The sequence below is a fragment of the Acomys russatus genome, chromosome 10 (assembly GCF_903995435.1).
Source record: "Acomys russatus chromosome 10, mAcoRus1.1, whole genome shotgun sequence".
In the NCBI taxonomy this organism is placed as follows: Eukaryota; Metazoa; Chordata; class Mammalia; order Rodentia; family Muridae; genus Acomys; species Acomys russatus.
This window is the reverse complement of record NC_067146.1, coordinates 43,407,826-43,429,704: the sequence shown is the minus strand read 5'-3', so window position 1 is coordinate 43,429,704 and position 21,879 is coordinate 43,407,826. Positions and strand designations below refer to the sequence as shown.

The 21,879-nt window shown below is 36.3% G+C and overlaps 1 protein-coding gene across 1 annotated transcript in view; it reads right to left on the bottom strand.

The window, feature by feature from the left end:
- Positions 1-21,607, bottom strand: part of Sema3a (semaphorin 3A) — a 454,588-nt gene extending 432,981 nt beyond the window's left edge. Inside the window, exon 1 of the mRNA XM_051152073.1 lies at positions 21,364-21,607. The gene's annotated coding sequence lies outside the window, so the exon portion shown is untranslated. The remainder of the gene's footprint in view (positions 1-21,363) is intronic.
- Between the last annotated feature and the right edge of the window lie 272 nt (positions 21,608-21,879).

Sequence of the window (21,879 nt, the reverse complement as noted above, 5' to 3'; positions counted from 1 at the left end):
CTACCCTTGACATCTTTTTTATAATTGGATTTCATATATGAAATTATTTGGGTCAGAGAGAAAAATAGATTATGATTCTCAACTGGCTTGCAACCAGTCATGTTGAGTAGAAGAAGGAGGAGAAAAGACATGGACCTACTTAATCAACATCTCAGTAAGCCTACAAAAAGATCAGAGGAGCAAACTGTGGTGATTTAACTATGTGACACAATCCTTCAAAATTCATAATCAGCAATACACACAACAAATTAATAAAATAAAGGGGAAGAAAATAAAAATCAGCTTTCTCTCGCCTGAAAGCCATGAAGTTTAAATCATTTCCCACTCTCTCTTGTGAATTTTCTTTTCTGTCCAGGGTCATAAAGTATTAATATTTATGAGTTGCCTTGAAGGCAAACAGATATTAAATCTCACTGTTGTTTCCCCTCAATGGTATTTCCTCTTAGTCATCAGTGACTGCTTGACACAATATCACTTTAAAAGACAGAAAGTTTTCCTGACTCATCACATTTACTCGTCTTTGTTACAGAGGTGCATAAAGGTTTAAAAGGGTACAGAGAATTCCCTGAAGAAGGACATTTAGATATCTTTTTGGTGCATTGAAAGGTTTTAAACAAAATGTTTGAAATATTGCTTAACATCATGCATCTGATTTTTTTCCATGGCAAAAATGAACACAGTATGCAGGAAAAGTCAAAAGATCTCAAAATTTATGGTAATGTTAAAAAGCAAAGCTTGCATTTATAGGACAATAATTCCTGTCTTTGAAGGATATAAATAGAAATTGTGTTAGCAACTCATCCCAATGGCTTTATATCCACAAGGGAGAAAAGGAAACAAAAGCGTTATGAAATCTAGACCTGAAATTGCTAGAGTGCAAACAAAATCCCCAATTCCCCTGCCAAAAGGAGATAGTCTAATCTCTCTCTCTCTCTCTCTCTCTCTCTCTCTCTCTCTCTCTCCTCTCTCTCTCTCTCCTCTCTCTCTCTCTCTCTCTCTCTCTCTCTCTCTCTCTCTCTCTTCTCTCTCTCTCTCTCTCTCTCTCTCTCTCTCTCTCTCTCTCTCTCTCATGTGTATGTGTGTGTGTCTGTATTCCTTCCTCGTTTCTAGGGAAACATGTTTTTATACATGAGGCTGACTTGGGAAATCTTTTTTTAGATCTCTTGCTCCAAAAAAAAAAAAAAAAAATGCCACTTATAATTGTAAAGATTACATTTAAAATCTGCCAACTTCTGCATCACCTGATTCTCAAATTGCTCCCTTAATATATTAGGTTAATGCTCAGGATCACTATTAATTGAACTGCCCTGCAACTGATAACAAGACTAAATTTAATTTAATCATTTTTGAAAAAATTTAATTTAAAAGACTAACTCAATGGACAGTAGCAAGTACCTCGAAGGATTACTAACCTCAAATTGAGTGCCCAATCTATATTAAAATATTCACAGATGACCACATTAGAAAAAAGGCATACGTTGGTGTACGCATGCGATTATATGTCTATTTTAGTAGGCAAAATAGTAAAATCTATTGTAAATTGAAGGAAGGTGAGATTGTAGCAGGAGTCCGAATTATGCTTCACCTTGCTGCTCCACTTTGCCATGCTCTCACAGACAATCTTTAAGGAAAAACTTTCACAGGATGTAGATTTGGGGCAAGAAGTTGAGATACAGACGTAGACGTTTAAAAAATAACTTTAAGAACTAAGCTAAAACTTACTGGTTGTTTCTATTTTTCTTTGTCCTGAGCCTGTTTGTTTTATTTTTTTCTCCTTTGCTGTCTTTTTCAGCACACTTGCTAGGCATTGTAGATAAGATATGATCTTCCACTTAGAAACAATTATCTATGGTTTCCTAAGTTCAAATTACCTTTAGAACTACAGAAAAGTTTTCTGATAAATGAACATTTTTATGCTGCAAATTGTCATATAATCACTACACTTAATCATAAGGTACCACACTTAGAGATTATTATAACAACTGCAGCACCTTCTATCAGTGGAATGACCAGTCTAAGCCAAGCAAAGGCACAGCAGGAAAACGGTTCTGAATGTCATGATTCACGAAGTTAAATCTTAAGTGTAATAAAATATTGGTATTAAAGAAAGACAGCTGTCTGCCCACAGTAGCAGATGGGAGCAGTATCAGCCAGTGCCCATACTGCTATCAGTGTAGAGTAGGAGAGGCAGGGCTAGGAGTCACAGTATAGAAATTGGATTGTGTACTGGTGCTGCTACACTGGACTTGGGACTTGGCCAAGTTGCCAACACATTTGTACCATTGCAAGTAGCTTTGGATTGCTTTGGTCCATCACATATGTTTTATGTACAGAGATATTAAAGAAAAATGTAAAGCTTCTTTTTACACACACACACACACACACACACACACACACACACACACATCTACAAATAAAGGTGAAACTTGAAGTGTCAATTATCTTGCCCTCTACTCTGTCTGAAGTTTTCACCACAATTCTTTGTCTTTAACAAATTTACTGTCTTATATAATTATAACTCAAAATGGCCAAAATCATATAGAGGAACAAGAGAGTTGAGAAATAGCCACATATCATATTCTGAACCAAGTATAATAAATGGATTAGTTGCTATCTGGAATGGTTGAACATTAAATGTCAGCATGTGAAGAAAGTATGAAACATATTTCAAAGGATAATTATAGACATTTCTATTACAAAAATGATATAAAAGATTGGCCTTAAGAATAAAAATTTTAGTGGAAATAATAGTAGAAAAAGCATGCCTTAATGTCGCCTAGAGGTAGATATTTGTATGGTCACAGTCTTTCATACCTTTACTGAAATAATGACCAGGTTTCTAAAATACACTCAGGTCAGTATTTTGCTTGAGACCAAAGTTATGTCAGGGTCCTTCACTACTCTGTGTGTTGCTCTGTATTTGGAGAATCTTTACCGACTTACTACTTATCTCTTGGTCTTGAAACAGGACAGATTTTTCCTGATGTCTCTGGGTTGAATGTATTTCTACAAACCAAAATGATTAGAAAATATAAAATAACATTCCCCATTTCTCTTAGAAGAACAAACATTCTTTAGGGGGAAACAGAAATGAGACGTACATTACAAATGGTATTAATAAGAAATTAAACCGAAGACTAGACCCTCTTCCTGACAAGAACCATGGAGAACAAGGAACTCAGAAATAATTGCTCTTCTCAGTGTGCAGTACAGTCCTAGAAAGTGTCATGGGGCAACCTTTCCTTCATTCCCCAGCTGCAAGAAGACTGATGGGTGTGTTCCTTCCTCAGCCAGCTCTGCCAAAGACTGCTCTTTTCTCTTGTTCACATAAACATTTGCAACCATTCTTCCTAGAAGCTGCATTTACACTTGACACTTTATCCTCTAGGTAGGGGTAATAAGAATTCTGCCTCTTTATCCCCCCTCAGGAGGGTGAGATGGAAAAAACTCAGAACCCAAAGGAGAGAACAGAAGTGAGTTATTACTGTTTGGCATTTATATAGTGTGTTTCCTCTGAAGAGTGAGCGGCACATCGTAAAATGTTAATTAATAGCCACTATTCACCAGTATGTCCCCAGAGATTGCAGTGCAGGTGATGATGCCAACACCACGCTTCTACCCTGGGGAAAAAAAAAAAAAAATCACCCCATCCATAGCAAGGATTGAGAATATACACAAAGAACCATGGGAAATGATGTTTATGTTGAATTAGGATAGTCACTCTCTTTTAGGGACTCAGGAAGATTTAGAAAGTGTTAGGTTTTTTTTTAATGATTGAAAACTTAAAATACAAAGAAACTTTTACAGTTATGAGACTAGAGAAGCAAATTGCGAGGATGAGGAGAAAAACATTGAAACATCTGCGATATCATTTTTCTTGCTGAAGGTCTCTGATGGACTAGAGGCGCCAGAGTTCTGTCCCTGTCCCCCAGGGGTGCTGGGTCTCAGAGGTGCTGAGGTGGGTGGGGCTGCAGTTTCTCTCACACCCTATGAGGGTACATATCCTTTCTTTCCTTTCTTCTCATTCTTTCCTTCCCAGCTTTCCTTTGCTTCTTTCATTTGCTCCCTCCCTTATTTTCTTTCCATCACTACATACGCTCAACCTAAATTATCTACATTAATAACTTGCTAAAAATCTGTTCTGTAGCCAGTGTTTTATTTTATTCTATGTCTGCTTGTATACGTGTTTGTTCATTTGGTGTGAGGGTGTGTGTGAATCTGATGAGTGGTCACACTGTTTCCTGTCATTGGGTTTGAGGTGGTGGCAGCTTGTGGGCTTGCTGTTGAACGGCTTAAACACTCATATGAAAACATATCATTTTCTTTTTCTTTTTTTTTTTTTACTTACTTAGCATTTGAGGAAAAATTCAAGTGAGAAAAGCACTCATACAGATGCCAGAATAGACTTTATTGATTCGCACCTGACACTTGATACTGTGACCTACCTCATACAACTCAGGAAGATCAGAATGAATTTCAAAGACAATTTGTGGGAAAGAAGATTCATGTCATGTGCCACCCACAGTTTATTTTGTAATGTGAAGGGTATCTATATTTGTTTATTTTCACAATTGTTTTGTAAGCGACTTGTTCCAAGGAATATTTTGTTAACTGATTTATGGCATGCACCAGGATATGGGTTTACTTTAGAAATTCATGATTCTGTGTGGCATGGTAGCTGACCTTTTTAGGATCAAAGGGAGATGTCCCACCTTTCTCACTTCTACTTACAGAATACTCTTAAACCCTATGGTTCTCCTCATTATTTAAATGTTAGTTTTATGAGGCGTGTGTTTTTGTCAGCTTCATATTTAGTTTCCACATGAATTAAGTAAAATACATGTGGTAAGATATACAAATAGAGCAAGATTTGCTTGAAACATAGGTTATTCAAATTCTATAGCTTTTCTTTCTTTTTAATTTTTTTTAATGTTTTCATTCATATTGTGTGTTGACCATATTCCTTTCTCCAACCCACAATGCTCCTGGGTATTTTTGCAAGGACTCTAAGTCAGCATATCACAAAGATACTTATATACCATGTATAATAAGATAAAGGGAATTTTTTAAGTTTTATATTTATTTAGGACTTGGGAATAAATAAAAAATTACTGTATATGCTTAATACACTTTAGTTGTTCAAAGTTAGAGCAAATGATCCTGTTGGGAGGCCCTAAAATCTTCCAGAGGAAGATATTGGTCATATTAAATTAAACTTATTTGGAAGATTTTCTTTGAATTTAACTAATAACTTGAATGCTTAACAGTTTCTAGACATTCAGATAACTAAATTAAAGATAAAAAACATTCCATGATCAATACTGGGTATACAGTTTGGCTATTTAACAATTGACCTAATAAATATTAAATATTAATAAGTACACAAAGTTGGCCCAAATAAAAGAGGAAGACATACAGGGTTAGAAAAAAATACAACTTGTATTTATCCAGACTAAGAACTGCAGATGAGCGCCTAAGGCGAGACCCTAGCTGGTAGAATATTTACAGCTTACTTAGCTTTTAGTATGCTATTAGTATATATAGTTTTATGACTTCTCGACAGGGTAATAATTACAGCTATTATGGGTTCTGAATGGTAAGCAAATGGATAAGTAAAGTATGATAAGTTTTTAAGAATTTAAACTCTATTAATATGTTTGCTAACATTTGTATTTTTAAAAAATGTGTCTGATTCTCAATGCAAGTAAAAAAATCAATATGGAACAGTGTATATCACAGAGCTGCAAATATGACCAAGAATCCTCTTTAGTGTATTTACACGAATGACTCAAAGATGAAAATGACATAGCCAGTTCTTCACTGAAGTTTCAATAAATAAGAAAATATAGTTGAGAAATCATTGCACAAAATCATAGTAGAGATTAACTTCCACCAGTTGCTCACATTCTGAATTTGTACATATTTCTTATCACTTTGTGGAAAAATATCAAATATATACTGATATGCCTAAGGTATTGTTCTACATGCACACAGGTATACCAATATTGAATTTATAACTAAAAAGAAAAATGGGATATTACTATGATTTTGGCCTCTGTGCATATGCAAAGACATCACAAGACTAAATAGAGATAATTCCAAAGAGTTAAAAAAAAAAAAAAAGGGACAGCAATTTTTGCAAGTATTCAGATCAATTCTCAAATCACATTGTCAATCCTGCAAGGCTATTTGCCCCAGAGGAACTTACTGAACTTGGGAACTCTAATGTCAATTCCCCCACACCTCTACCCCCAATTATTATCTTTCTTTTTAGTAAAGTAACTACAAAATTCCAAGTGAACAGTTAAGTAGCCCAATGTTGAAGTTACATGTTTCCGGTTGAGGTATTCATATTACATTGGTTTGTTAGTCAGGGAGATTTCACATTTGTTAAAATGTACCTTGACATCAGTTGCAAGAGAGACCCTTCTCTGCCTGCAGTTGCTCACACCTTCAAGTGTCAGCTCCCTATGGGGCCTGGAGCAAACTGAGCACTTTGGCAAATCTAAAAATAATCAATCCATTAGTATTGAGTTTCTTTCCTGAATACAGCAAGGTGTTCTTTCTCCCTCTTCAATTGCAGCCACCCTCCCACCTCATCCTAAGATCTATTATATTCAGAATACAATGGGAACTTCATTGACTTACTGTTTTCACCCCAAACCTTGAGGTCATGAAATATAATTATGTACAAACTTACATATAAAACTTTCTGTAACTAAGTTAGCAATGCCACTTTACTAGATCATAGGTAGTAAACATAGACTTTAGCAAAAAGGATCTATGATATGGAATAAATGTATAATACATTTGGACATGTTAATTAAGAACACCTTTTTATTTTGATAACAATTATTTTATGGTTTTAATAACACAGATATAGAAAATTAGATAATGTAGATTCAAACGAATTATGAAAATGATCTATTATTAGTTCAATAATGCTGGTTACAAGTCAAGAATACTTATAAGAACAAATCTAAAGTGCTATGCTTAAAGAAAATTTCATTTATTCTTTTTCTTTTATAAATTAACATTCCACAGAAATTATTTCAAATCGTCTACTCCTAAAATAACTAGCACTATTATGCCTAGAATTAATGTTAAATCTTATTGTTAGCCCTAGCTATAGGAAAATGTTTTTTGTTTCATGAAGCTGTGCTGTTATGCAGAGTCGTAAGACATTCTGTGATGAAAAACCTCATGTATAAAATAGGGAGTGCAGAGAATTCTCTATTTTGTTCTCTCATCAAACAATTCTAAAATTCTCCTCAAATAAATTTTCTATGTCTTATCTCTCTTTGGACACATGGAAAATTCATTAGTACCTACAAAAAGAAATAGACTCAAATATTCTGTTTAAAATGCCCCCTTTACAGCCACTCTCAGAACAATAAAAATCATTCCACTAAGATTCTTTTTCATGCTAAAAAAAACCACTTTGAGTGGGGTCTGTTTTGGGGGATTGTAAGGGGAGAAACCTGGGGTGCTTTAAGGTTAATGGACAGTGATTAAGGTTAATGGCTGAGTGCTTAAGGTTAAGTGCTCTATTTACATAGCTGCCAATTCACCAAAAAGAAAAAAAAAAAAAAAAAGGCCTATGTCTATCAATCAGTTGCAGCTAAATAGTCAATTAAACAGCAAATGGAAGACAGGGGCTTAAATTAAAGACTCTTCAACCTGATTTTATAGGGTACAAATGCCAATTTTCAATCAAACAACATTTATTGAACATCTACTTGGTCATGGCTGCAAGGCACACAAAGGGGTAGAAGTGACTTTTGTATTCAGAAAGATTAGCATCTGTTTGGAATTGGAAGTGGGTATGAAATACAGCAGGAACAGGAATCTCTGAAATAAATCACATAAGTATGACATGTTATAAAATTCAGAGCATGGGAAGATAATCTCACGCTAGGTTTCATGGAGTGAGAAATGATATTTAAATAAACCTTTGAATAGATGCTTCCAAATAGCTGTTTCATTCTTTTAAAAATATATACAGTCCTAAACAAAATGAACATGAATCATTGAGTACATTTAAATATATATATTGTTCTGTGATGCTTGTATTGTAATTGAACAATAAAACTAATAAACAAGACACTCAGCAGGAATGCATAATGTCCCTTTTCAAAGAAGAAAATCATAATGAATTGAAAGTCATGACAACAGTTCAAACAGCCAAAGAAAAGCTCAGTTAGTGTGGTAACTTTGAAGTCAATGTAAAGGTTCTGAGCCTAGACAAGGCTTCAGGGTTTCCACTAGTGAGAAGATTTGGGTACCCAGCAGTAATCCAAGGCAAACCTCTCCCTAGCTCCCATTTGACCACACGATTAATTATATGGATGGCATTTCCTAAAGCAAGACAAATGTTCATCTCAGCAGAAGCCATTGGGAACAAGAGCTTCACACATGAAACAGTTGCATTTCTAACTAGGGAGCTTTGTTGGCCACTCTTGATTTTTTTTCTCTCCCCAACTTCTTGAACAATATCAGAGGGAAAGTGTAATGGGTTAGAGGATCTGAGGATAGTGGGCTGTTGAGGAGTTCCTACAATGAAGAAGTAATGGCAAGTGATGCACACCTGTCCTAAGTGAATGTTAGAACTGTGCTGGGTGAATTCTTCATTCACTAAGGTTATTTTGTTGCTTAGTGACCTGGTTAGCATTCTATTGCTCTGAGAAACATAATGACTAAAAGCATCTCAGGGAGGATAGGTTTTACTTAATCCTTTAAGTTAGAGTTCACACAGAAGAGAAGTTAGGGCAGGAACTCAAGGTAGGAATTCAAGGCAGGAACCTGAAGGGAGTAACTGAAGTCCAGACTATGGAGGACCAGTGCTTACCAGTTTTCTCTCCAGGTTCAAGGTTAACTACGTTTCTTACACCTTCCTGGACCAACTGTGCAATGGCAACACATCCCATTGTGTTCTGTGACCTCCGAAATTAATCAATCATCAATCAAAAAGATGTGGTACAGGCCAAGCTGATAGAAGTATTTCCTTTTGTTTTTGTTGTTTTTAAACATATGTTTAAGAGAAATAAAATCACAACACTGTCTTTTCTCTCCTTCCTCCCTATACTCTTCCCAGATATGCTCTCTCTCCAGCATTCAAATGTCACACTCCTCTCTAGCTAATAGCCTCTTTTCCAGTTGATTTGATTATTATAGCTGTGTGTATGTGTATGTGTGTGTCATATGTGCATAAATATATACAGACAACTTGCTGAGTTCATCTTTGCTGTGTGTGTGTGTGTGTGTGTGTGTGTGTGTGTGTGTGTGTGTGTATTATGACTACTGGGATGACCATTCTGTTCTGGACAACCAATAAGGTGGCCTCATCTCTGGGAGAAGCCAACTCTCCTTCTTCCAGAAGTCCCTCCCCTAGATAATGGACCACAAGCAACTAATAACTGCTGGGAACAGGAGAAATAGCCACTCACAGGGAAGAGCTTCCTTATTGGAAGCATTTTCTCACTTGATGGTCCCTCTTTCTAGATGATCCTAGTTTGTGTCCAGTTGAAAAACAAATCACCTTACCAACATTCTTAGCTTCCAAATATTTAGAGCACAAAAGAAACAAAGCTATTTTGGAATGGCAGCAAAACCTAGCAGGGACTTTTAGGAGGTGAAGCTCTCTTGGGAGGCAGAGAAGCAGTTCCTCACCTGGACACGGGCCTGCCTGGGATGGAGATCACAGATGGAGTGAATCCAGCGGCATCCGATTCTGGGCTTGAATCTCATCTCTAAGAAATTTTTATGCAACTAAGTTAAATGGTTATTGAAAATTAAAATGTTCTGAATTAAAAGGATCTTCTTACTTAAATGTAAAATTTCCAAAAGTGTCAGAAATCCATTTATTAAATTATGTCCCATCAAAGAGTGTTTTTCCACATCCTGGGCCCTGTTCAACTGGCTTTGCTTTCAGGAGGTATTGGTGACAATTATGCCAACAGGATGGGCTTTGGAAAATGGAATTTTGGGAAAGAGCAAAACAAGACAAATAATAAATCCATCTAGGAGCACGGAACATTTTTGAGAGGTGGCTCTGCTGTTGGCAGAAGCTTAATGTTGGAAAAAAATCAAAAGCCAGAAAAATGACTTATGAGTGATGACAAAAGTGAGAGAAATTGCTCCTGGATTGAGACAGGAGTGAAGGGAGATGAGAGAATATCTAAGCAAATTTCATGACACTTAATATTTTCTAAGGAAAATTCTGTTTCTTATGTGACGTTGCTCTCCACACTGCCTACAGAAGCATGGACCAGCCTCTGAGGACATGCTTATAACCACCTATATTGTCTTGGTGCTAGCAGCCTTTCAAATACTCATTATCTTCACCTCCTTTGTATGTGTCTCCATTATTAATGGCCTCTGCCTCTCAAATTGGGATCAAACTCAATTAAAGATAAACATTACCTCAGAGCTCTAACAGGGTAGGATGAAGAGCTTTTCTGAAAGAAATAAACCGCAATGCTTTAAGGGTGATACTCATTGAGTTAAGACAGCTAGCTACTATTGAGGTTGAAATCCAATATCCGTTAAATAAAACAGAGTCCCACAGGCAAAAGATTGAGTCAAAATTTCACACATCTCTGACAAATTTTCCAAAGATTTATAGCTTCAGTAGTAGAATAGCAATACAAAGCAATTGTAATTAATTCTCCTACTTTGTTAAACAATGTTTGAGATGGTTTCATTTTTTATTACAAAAAAATCAAGATCTATAAGTTTACTCTTTTTATTTAAATTACGCTACACTGTCTCCATTTTATTATAGGAACTGTACACTGATAGAATAATTTTTTCTTTAATAGATTAAATAAAATTATTATCCAGTTAAAGTACAAGAAATGCATTTTAATTCCTTAACTTGCAATAAACATTTAACAGAAGTGAGTACTAGTAACTAAAAGAATAAATGTCTTCATTTCTCAACATTCAAATAACTTGGGGTATATTTAATTATCCTCAAGAATAATTTGCGAATTCTTTCATGACCCTAACTTTGTCATTAAAATTCACTATAAAATATGAATAATGAGCACACATGACTGGGAAAGTAACATATCAAAGTTTGTTTCTAAATTGCTATATTTCCTCTTTGGCATCACTATAACTGAAATCATATTTGGACCCATTTTTAAAACTAAAAGACAAGCTATATTTCACCACTTACTTAAAATTTTCTATTTTAAAAGTGAAAATACAAAAGTAGTGCTTCTGCTGTATTGCAACTCTTTTGCTGTGAAAACCACAATGGCCACAAACAACTCACTTTGTGCTTCCAGGTTACAGTTAATCTCTGAGGGACTCAGAACAGGAACTCAAGACAGGAGTTTGAACTGGAAATAGAGGAATGCTTCTTACTCCCTCCATGCCTGTGTCTAGCTCAGGACCCAGGCCCACCTGCCTAGAGATATCACAACTCACAGTATCAATAAACAATAAAATGCCTCACAGACATCCCACAGGCTATTCAATGGAAACTGTCCCTCAGCTGAGGCTTCCTTCTCTCTGGGTGTGTCAAGCTGACAATTCAAGCTAACTATTGCATGACTGTATAAGTACAAGAAAAGTTGCTGCTTAATCAAGTCTTCCATAGTGATAATCTGTTAATTTTTAAAAATATCTTGATTTAGTCCTTTTGAAATTTTACACAAACAATATGGTTACATATATTCTAGGAAAATTTACCAATGATAAGAAGAGACTGGGAACTGACTTTCACACGAACTCTGGTGCCCCATATTTGGCCATGTCTCCTTGATGGGGAGGCCTGATGACACTCAGAGGAAGGATAGTAGACTACCAAGAAGAGACTTGATACCCTAGCATCATATTCAAGGGGAGGGGGTCCCCCTCAGTCACAGTCATAGGGGAGGGGAATGGGGTGAAAGCAGGAGGGAGGGAGGAATGGGAGGATGCATGGGATGGGATAGCAAATGAGATATAATATGAATTATTTTATTTTTAAATAAAAAATGTGTAAAAGAAAAAAAAAAAAAGAAGAAGAAGAAGAAACTGTTGGCCTGCTACAAATGAATCAAGCTAGGAAGAAAGAGTAAATGTTTGGTAGGATCCCTAAGAAGGGGTTTTCTTGAATATGATTCTTTATTATAAAACATGTACGTATTTCTACCTTAGTACAATTTTGTTTGCTTGTGCCTGAGCTGGTAAAATTAAAACGCAGAGCCTCGACATATCCCTGCTGCCGGTCTCCATTTTATCCTTGCACTATCACTCTATCGAGTCGAAATGAGAAATGGTAAATTTCATTAGCGGGCAAATTTTAGGAAACTTAGAAATTGTGTCTCCACTGTTACAAAACATTTTCATATTTCCACAATAGGGGCCTTTAATCTAGGGTTTTGTCAGTTTGGCTTCTCAGGGCCCCACCAAAGCACACTAATGCAATCATGGACTTGTTGTAATAGTCTAAAAGAATGTATAAAATTTACAAAATAATATTTTTAAAGTGTTAATATTATTATCAACATCCTCTCTTTGACCTAGAATTATGACCTTCATGCAACTCTCCTTACAGCTGTACTATTCCTTTAATTCACACAGTTAATAACACAACAACCCAGTGTTCCTACAGCAGCAGCAGAGAATTTCAAGTGATTAACATAAGTGTTCAAAACTGCTGAAAGACAAAAGAAATACAAGATACAAATGTTGTGATGCATAAATTCTTCTTTCCGGAGTTTGTGTCATGACATATTTTATTTAAGGACCTGTGTTGTATGTTAGGTCCTCTGGACTATAAACATATCTGTGGTGATTTGAATGAAAATGGTCACCATGGGCCCATAAGGACCGGCACTTTTAGAAGGTGTGGCCTTTTTGGAGGAAGTGTGTCACTGGGGGTGGGTTTTGAGGTTTCAAATGCTCAAGCCACCCTCTGTGTCATTTTCTCCTTGGGCTGGCTGACAGTCTGATGTACAACTTCTGGCTTCCTCTCCAGCACCATGCCTGCCTTCATGCTACTGGGCTTCCCGCCACAACAATGAACTAAAGCCCTGAAATGTAAGCCAGCCCCAGCTAAATATTTCTCTTTTGTAAGGGTTGCTGTGGTCATGATGTCTTATCATAGCAATGGAAACTCTAAAACACCATCACTCTGTAGGTTAGGTAAAAGATCATGAAATTGGCATAAACAAACTACATAAAAGAACTTGTATCAGAAGATGAAAACACAGAAGTGAAATGAAGTAAAATCAAACAATATAGGGATCTGCCACAGTATGCTAAGTAAAAAAAAAAATTAGTATGCAAATTCATTATTCTGGAATAGGTGGCAGAAATATTGCCAAACAGAGAAGTTTAAAAATACATCATCTAAAGAAACTGTGGTACATTTACACTATGGAATACTACTCAGCTATTAAAAACAAGGAATTCCTGAAATTTGTGGGCAAATGGATTGAAATAGAAATGATCATAATGAGTGAGCTAACCCAGAAGCAGAGAGACTCAAATGGTATATACTCACTTATAACTGGACACTAGCCCAAGGGGCAGGTCCCATGAAAGTCTGCACCTACCAGGAAAGTGGGACAGAGGGGAGGACATCCTATTGAGACTCTAGGTGAGAAAAATATAGGGGATAGGGAAGTAGGTGGATCCAGAGGGTCCTAGAAACCTACAAGAGGAACATTATGATGGGTGGATCTGAGCCCAGGGGTTCTGCTTGATCTAAGGCACCAACCAAAGACAAAATGTGCAGTCATCATCAAACCCCTACCCAGATCTAGCCAAGGGACATAACATTCTCCACATTTAAGTGGAGACTGGGAACTGACTTTCACAGGATCACTGGTGCCCGATATTTGGCCATGTCCCTTTATTGTGGAGGCCCAATGGCACTCGGAGAAAGGATAGCGGACTACCAAGAAGAGACTTAATACTCTAGCACCATATTCAGGGGGAGGAAGTCCCCCTCAGTCACAGTCATAGGGAAGGGGGATTGGGGTGAAAGTGGGAGGGAGGGAGGAATGAGAGGATGCATGGGATGGGATAGAAAATAAAATGTAATATGAATTATTTTATTTTTCAATAAAAATGTGTTAAAAATACATCCTCATTGTCTGTTTCACATTTTCGTACACCAAAAGCAAACTTTTCATTATACTATCATAATAATGAAATTATATCTTAAAACATGCTTAACAATAAAGTTTAATGTGAAATATATCAATTTTGGTAAATGAAGCCATTTTGAGCTTGCATAAACATGCCAATGTAGAGTACTTCTACCAATGGGACATGATTGTATTATATAAATACAAAACAACAACAATGCTAATGCTTTCAAGTCAAGTCTACACATGCATAAATTTCATGTGTTCATATTATGGTTCAAACAGAAAATGTACCTCAGAGGTCCATGTGCTGACTGCCTGGTCCTCAACATAGTCTTGAGGTCGGGTGTTGACAGAATTGGGAGGGCTGTGCCTTCCTCATTAGATGAATCTACTGAGGAGTTTCTGGCCTGAATGTACTGTAGAAAAGGGGTCTAATTGATGGAAGTAAATCGCTGGTATATGCCAATCAAAGACATTTTTTGTGTGTCCAGTACACTCTTCCTCTATTTCTCAGCCTGTGGTGGGAACCTTTGCTTCACCATGTGCTCCCTGGCACGGGGATAAACCACAGTACAATCTGTTCAACATGGAACAACTAACCCTGGAGGGAAGCCTCTAAATCACAAGTAGGAATGAATCCTTCCTCCTTTGAGTTTCTCAGCCATTATGTCATGATAATGTAAAACTAACACAGCTCCTCCTTGAACTTCATGATGTAACAGAAAAAATAGTTCAGCCTCTGTTCTCTCTAATCATAGGGAACTTAATCTATAGTGAAAAGTTATTATTACAGTGGGTCTAATATGGAAACACCTTAATATGTCTGTACAGGTTTAATGCTTTTAATATTAGATTAATTGTTTGGAAATGCCTTTACAGGTTTAATATTATTCAAAAAAAAGTCATGGAAATAAAAGAGGTTTAATGTGTAGAACAAAAATAAAAAACTAATCTTGCCAGTGAAAAAATTAGTCTTCTTAATGAGAAAAATTAGACATTTGTCTTCAGCATTCATCCATGTACATTCTTTCATCCTAAAAAAGTGACTGCTTGCACATAAGGTCATATCCCTAAAATTTTCATATTATTTAAAGAAACTATTAATAGTCATGGTGAGATATACTTTCAGCATAGTTTAAGCAGTTAAATGAAACTTATTGAAATGTTTTATGGAGCTGTGGAGAGAAAAGCCATATAAGCCAGTATTTCATAAATGTAAGAGATATTTTGCAGTACTAACAAATGTCTTCTTCTTTACCTCGTGCCAGTGCTGGAGTGAGTGAATGTTACACTGGGACCAGTTTGACTCTTTCCTTCTGGGGACTCACTTGTAGGATGTGAAAAATTGTGTGTTGTATTAAATTTGTTTTGTTTGGACAATTCTGTCAATACTGGAGTAAAAAAGAAACTCATCAATAAATACTATCTACCATAGATGAATTATGCACAAGCTTCTAAATTGGGGAAATTTTGAAAAGTGTTTCTTTAGTCAAAGACTAAAGAGAACCAAAGGACTAAAGAACCAAAGGAAAAATATTGTTACTTTTTATGTAATATAAGTAAGTTATGCAAAATATTTAATCATATACTACATATAAAACCCATTATAAGTCTTGCAAGAGCCTTGTATATCTATCCCTTCTCTTAAAGTTCAAATTCCAAAATGCTCTAAAAAATGATTTTGATACAATCATATGCCAAGTGGATATTCTTTTCATCCTGAAAGCAAGGTTGTATTTTCTCAACAGTGGAAAATGTTTGATTTCATGCTTACTACTCCACAGAATCTTAGTTTAGTAATTCAGCAAAGTGTAATTACAGATGCAAAAGTAAGATAATGATTAATAGCATTCATTTATCTAAGAAAAAAGGATCCCAGCATGACTGGAAAGACTACTTTGCAGAAAAGTCATTAGTGTGACATTCAGGTGTATCAGTACATGCCACTATAAAGAAGGTTACCTTCTCACACTTGTGACAGAAATATAATAGAATCTAATCCTTCCTCCATTTTTTAATTCCAAAGATAAAGTTTGTAAGATTAAAAATGAAACAGATACTGGATGCTAATTAGATGTCTCTCTGAATTCTGACTTACATGCATCTGAAACATCTATTATGAACACATAGCCATGGCAATGTGTTCCTAAATACAATTTAAAAGTTCAAAGACAAGCTTGTAAAGAGGGAAAGCATATTTCAATGAACCCAGAAAAAAAAATATTTAATATGAAACAGGGTTGAAAGCAAACCGTTTAGATGTTGGTTATAGATATGGGCAGAAGTCTGGCTTGTGTCAGGGAATAGGGACTTCCATCTGCCATGCAAAGGATGAATGATAAGTTGGATTGATTTCTATGTTCACTGTTTGGGGCTCTGAGATGCATGAAATTGTAGAAAAAAGTAGAGACAAGAAAACTCTCCAGATCAGAGTTTCCAATGTTTCTCTGAAATATGAGAAAGACGTAACCAACAGAAAAAATATATACAGTGTGGTGGGAAGATTGGAATGTTAGAGGAAACATTAGTAGAAAGGAAGTGAAGACAGATAGGTATGACACAGCAGGTGGAGAAGAGAGAAAGAAGGCAGAAGGGAGAGGAAGAAAAATAAAGGAGACAAATGGAGAAGATGGAATGTGGGAGAAAGACCAGAGAACTTAAGGGGTGTGAGGAGATAGGAAGGAATAAGAGGAGTGGAAAAGAGCTTGGCACAGGAAAGAACAGGGAAAGAAAGAAGAGCAGATAGGGTGGGAAGAGGGAAGGAAGGAAAGAAGGAAGGAAGGAGAGGAGGAAGAAGATAGAGATAAAGGAAGAAATAGAACAAAGAGAGAAGAGGGGTAAGAGAGAAGGGGAGGGGAGAGGAAAAGAAAGAAAGGTAAAAGAAATAGAAGAAAAGGGGAGAGGAAGACAAGGTGATGGGAACAGAAGAGAAAAGGGGAGGGAAGAAATAAGAATGAAAGCCTTCTACAAATAGACATGAAGTACTTACTGGGAAATCCAAAGAGATTCATGGGGGTACCATTGACATCAGGGAGCAAGCTCATTGGCTTTTTGTCTTTGACTAAGAATTGTGATAAAGAGCATCTTGGCCAATGGGTTAAGGCATTCACCAATCCTTAAAGAATCTAGAGCTTTCAGATGTCTTCGACATGCATTCATTCTTTCAGGACCTTGAGATTAATGTTTAAAAATCACTTTTTCTTCACTGTGTTAAAGATCTGATAATAGAATATAGCTCCATATATGTCAATCATATTTAAAAATATTCACCAAATAACCCCTATCAAACCAAAGAATAAGTGAAAGAAAGCCAAAGGAGCATTTATGGTGATAAAGTATTGAATAGAAAATGGGTAAGATTTGCTTCAATTTTGAATTGTTCCTTATGCTTATTTCTTACAGATTTCACATATGATATGTATAGAAAAGTAGACTAGGTTCTGATTTAAAAAGTTTTATCATATGACTAATTAAAACAAAACAGAACCCCATGAGAATGATTATTTGGTTTTGAGCTCAGAAAGGAATATAAAGGCTCACAGTTTTAAAATTATATCATGAAACACAAAAGATTTCCATCATAAATATTTTATTTCCCTTCTCTTAAAAATCTATATTGTATTTAATTCTACATTGGAAGAAAGTGTTTCAGAAGATAAATGAGAAATCTACCTGTGCGTCTAGGATTAAATTATAAATATTCAGGTATACCTGACGAAGAGCCAAGGCCCGAAAATCATTGATGGTGACCTACAACTCACGTGCTTCCGTCTTGAAAAGGGATGTGTGCCTTGATGACCATAAGTAAGCTGCCATTGTGACTGTTTTCTCTGCTGACAGATCCTCTAGCCTGGCTCGTGAGGAGACACATTTCCCAAAGCCCAGATTAACAGGAATGTGTTTTTAGCAACCACAAGATTATATAGGAAGATTATCTCGTCCTCTGATTTTTTAGACACAATTTTAACTTTGTCTTTGAATACAATAAAAGCTTGAAAGGCAACATGGAGCTTGAGTGTCCAGTGATGATATAAAAGTCTAAGTACATACTCACTGCCTAGCATCCAAACATGATTGAATAGCAACTTTCGCTATTAGTCTCTTTCAAATTTTGAGTAGTTTCATTATGATAGGCAGAAGTAAAGTCAACTTTGCTCTGAGAAGGAAGCTGCTTGTGACAGAGGAACACTCAGTGGAAGTAGGTTAGGGGTCTGACATAAGACAAGGCTAATCTGAATGCAACATTTCAGAGTTTACAGGCTATGGACAACTGGACAGTTTCTTTCTTATTCCATTCACATTTATGAACGGGAATAGGAGCATAGCATACGTTACCGGGCTATAAGGACTGAACACAAAGTGTCAACCTCGTGCTCGATATGTTGTTGATGTACAATGACGTTCTGTAGTGGTGAGTTGCTAATTCAGGTCAGCAAGCTGTGCACATTGGGAATATACAGGACATCTAGGACTCTCTGTGGACACTGCCCAGTGTTTATTTTACTGCCTTCCTTGGAGTGACCATTATGAGTTTCTTTGGTGGCTATCGTACTTAAAATTGCTTATTGCTCCACAGGTGTTACAAACTCATCGCCTGAATACCTTGATCATAAGTAAACATGGTGTTATTATGAAGTTATATGTTGATTTAAGAATAAAGACAAAAAGTTGAAGAGACAAACAACATGATATAATTTATGATTCTCAAAAATAAAGAAAAATAAAATCCTTTCTCTCCAGAACTATAGATAAATTATCATATTGTTTGTAGTATTTAATTCATTATAATGCAATCTAATTATATTTGAAAACATGTAGGGATAAAAGTATAAGGTTGAAATATATATATATGTTAATAAAAATTTAAGAGATCATATTAAGTACCATATGGTTTATATATAGATTAAATTTGAACATGTATTATCAAAATGTAATGTCAGTCAAAAAGAATAATGAAAAATATTAAGACAGACAGTGTTGATGCTTTTAGCAAAGGTCATATTACAATTACAACAAAGTCACTGTTGTATATTTTACTGACTAAACTGCTTCTTTGAGGATCATTAGAGTTAGAATTATTCTGCTTACTCCACTCAACAGTATACTTCAATGAAATTTAATTCTGTGTGAAAAAATATGTTTTTCTCACAATGCAGAGCAACACAGTTGCCTCTGTATTGCTAACACATACCCTCTAGCATTTAATCATAATGAGCTTAAACATCAAACCTTTCCTCCCTCATACCACCTTACTCTAGACAGCCTGTTAAAAGTTGATTAAATTAACTGAAAATCAAGTAAAAGATGTGTAGTCTAACTATCTGGATAAAGAGTGAAATTTTCATTTATCACCCACATGCTCTCTATTATTGCCTTAATAGTTCTCTTGCTTCATTTTTTTTTTCCTTTCCCAAGCCAAATACAATAACTGCTATTTTGTTATCATATTAAAATAACAATCACAATGTGTTAAAAACATGCAATCTGGGCCACTCAGTTTTTTTTATACTTTGAAAGGCAAATGAATAAATCAAGAAGACACAAACCTAAATGCAGTGCTGAAGTGAGGTCCAGCTTTTGAAAGTGGCTTCCAATTAATCATGGAGCCGACCTTTTCATTAAGGGGCACTTGTTGGATTCACTGACACAGTTACTGCATTCATATGTGTGAACTGTACTGTGTTGCATTCATATACCGAGGCAGGCGTAGTGAAATTAGAGTCTCCCCCTGTAGGGGGTAGCCATCGACCGCTCTTCAATGCCAACAATTGTTGGTTAAAGTATTCTATGAAGAATGACTTTTTAACTGCATGTACTCCACCATCAGTAATGTCAAATGCAATCCTTAAAGAAATATATTTAACTAAAAGTAATTAATTAAACCTTTCATAGCAGCAACTTTATCCAGGCTAAATCATTTCTGAAAATACACAAAGGAGCTATCAAGGCCCTACCGTCATGGTTTTTAAATCATTATGTACAATGAGGTCCATCCATAATAGTCAAAAACAAAAGCAAAATAATGGCCAATGGGAATTATGTAAGAAAATGCAATCGTATTTTGTTTGTGTTTCCTTATATACTATATATATGCGTGTTGTATTATGTGATGACAATGGTTTCCAGACCATATCTTCAAATACATAAAAACTGTATTTAAAAAACATTGAAGAACCTACAAATAGAAACGATGTTCTGACAGTCCTTATTGCATTCTTTCATAATTTGATCATGTTTGGCAATATTTGAAGGATTAATTTTATAACTAGAATCTTTATCAGGGCATATGTTCTATGTTTATTTTCTTCACAGAGTGTCACACATCTGAACAGCAAATACATTCTTCTACATTGGCTGAGGTCCCACCTGAAAGTCCGCCACAGTGAGCTTGTTAACACAACCGAGATATACGGTGTAGTAGTAAAAAGATTCCCCGTAGCCAAGTAAAATTCAGAGCAGGACTCAAGGAACATGACTTGAAGTTCAAGTCACATCTGAACTTGAAGTTCAAACATAGTTTAGTGGTGAATCCAAAGTTGTAAATGCAAAGTAAACTCAACGTGGAGGCTGCTTTAAACCAAGCATAAAAGAGCAAGAAGTCACAGTTGAGATTTCCTACATCTGTTTTTAATATCTTCTCTTAGGCTATTAGACAAATGACCTTTGGTTTTAGCTTGCTTCTTTTAAAATTGCGTTATCATTGTCATTGAAGCTACAGCCTAATGACACGTAAAAATTTTTTTTTTCAAGAAAACTTCTTTAGTAAGAGTCAGACATCAAGGAAGAATTTGTTAAGCAAAACTTACAGGTAAAGCCCTTATATTGACATATCAAGAAGGCTGTAATACTATAGTCAGGCATGAAAGTTAAAATCCGTTTTCAAGTAGGGTAGTTTCTTCTGTCTTCTGAGAACTGTGACAGTGCACTTGTCACCAGTATCTTTGACAGTAATAAAAGATATTTCACCCAGAAATAGCACTTAATATGCCAGGCTACAGGATCGAATTAGCCTTGTTATTAGCACCACATTTCAGTCCACAGACCTTCTGAATCAGGAGCCACTTGTGCAGTATTTAAGCTTCAGTGACAGTTCCGGGACACTGCAAAATGAGCTGGGGCACTGTGAAACAACGCCTGGGGAAACCCACAGGGCTAGGAACACAGGATTCTCTTGCTGATTCACTTTTTCTCGTCTTTAGAGGATTCCCTGAGAGTAAACACCCTTAATTAATTCCCAAGTAAAAGAAGAAAAGGTAAAATTTCCACTTACTGCATCTGCGGTCCTTTGTCCTTGAGCAGGAGTCAGAGGGCTGATGTGCGGCTCATACCTAGCTCCAGGTTGCCCTCTGGACTAGGCACAAACGTGAACAGCAAGAAGCGTGTTGATTTTGTAACTGTGCAAGGAGCAGCCGGTCTCAGTGCAGCAGGAGAGCCGGTCAGGACAGAGCACAAACTTCAGCATGCGAGCACAGCGTCTATTACCCCTGAGGCTCTACCACTTCACCTACACCTGGGCGGATCTATCAAGCTTCATCTCTATTAGAGCTATTTGACTCTGTGGTTTAAGAGGGAGGAGGAGGAGAGAGAGAGAGAGAGAGAGAGAGAGAGAGAGAGAGAGAGAGAGAGAGAGAGAGAGAGAGAGAGAGAGAGAGAGAGAGAGAGAGAGAGAGAGAGAGAGAGAAAGGGGGAAAAAGAGGCTTGCCGTTGTCACACTTGTTTCTTATTAAAGAGCCTTACGGAGGATTGAGTAATTGTGTACGAAGGTAGTCTGGCTGGCAGATGTGTG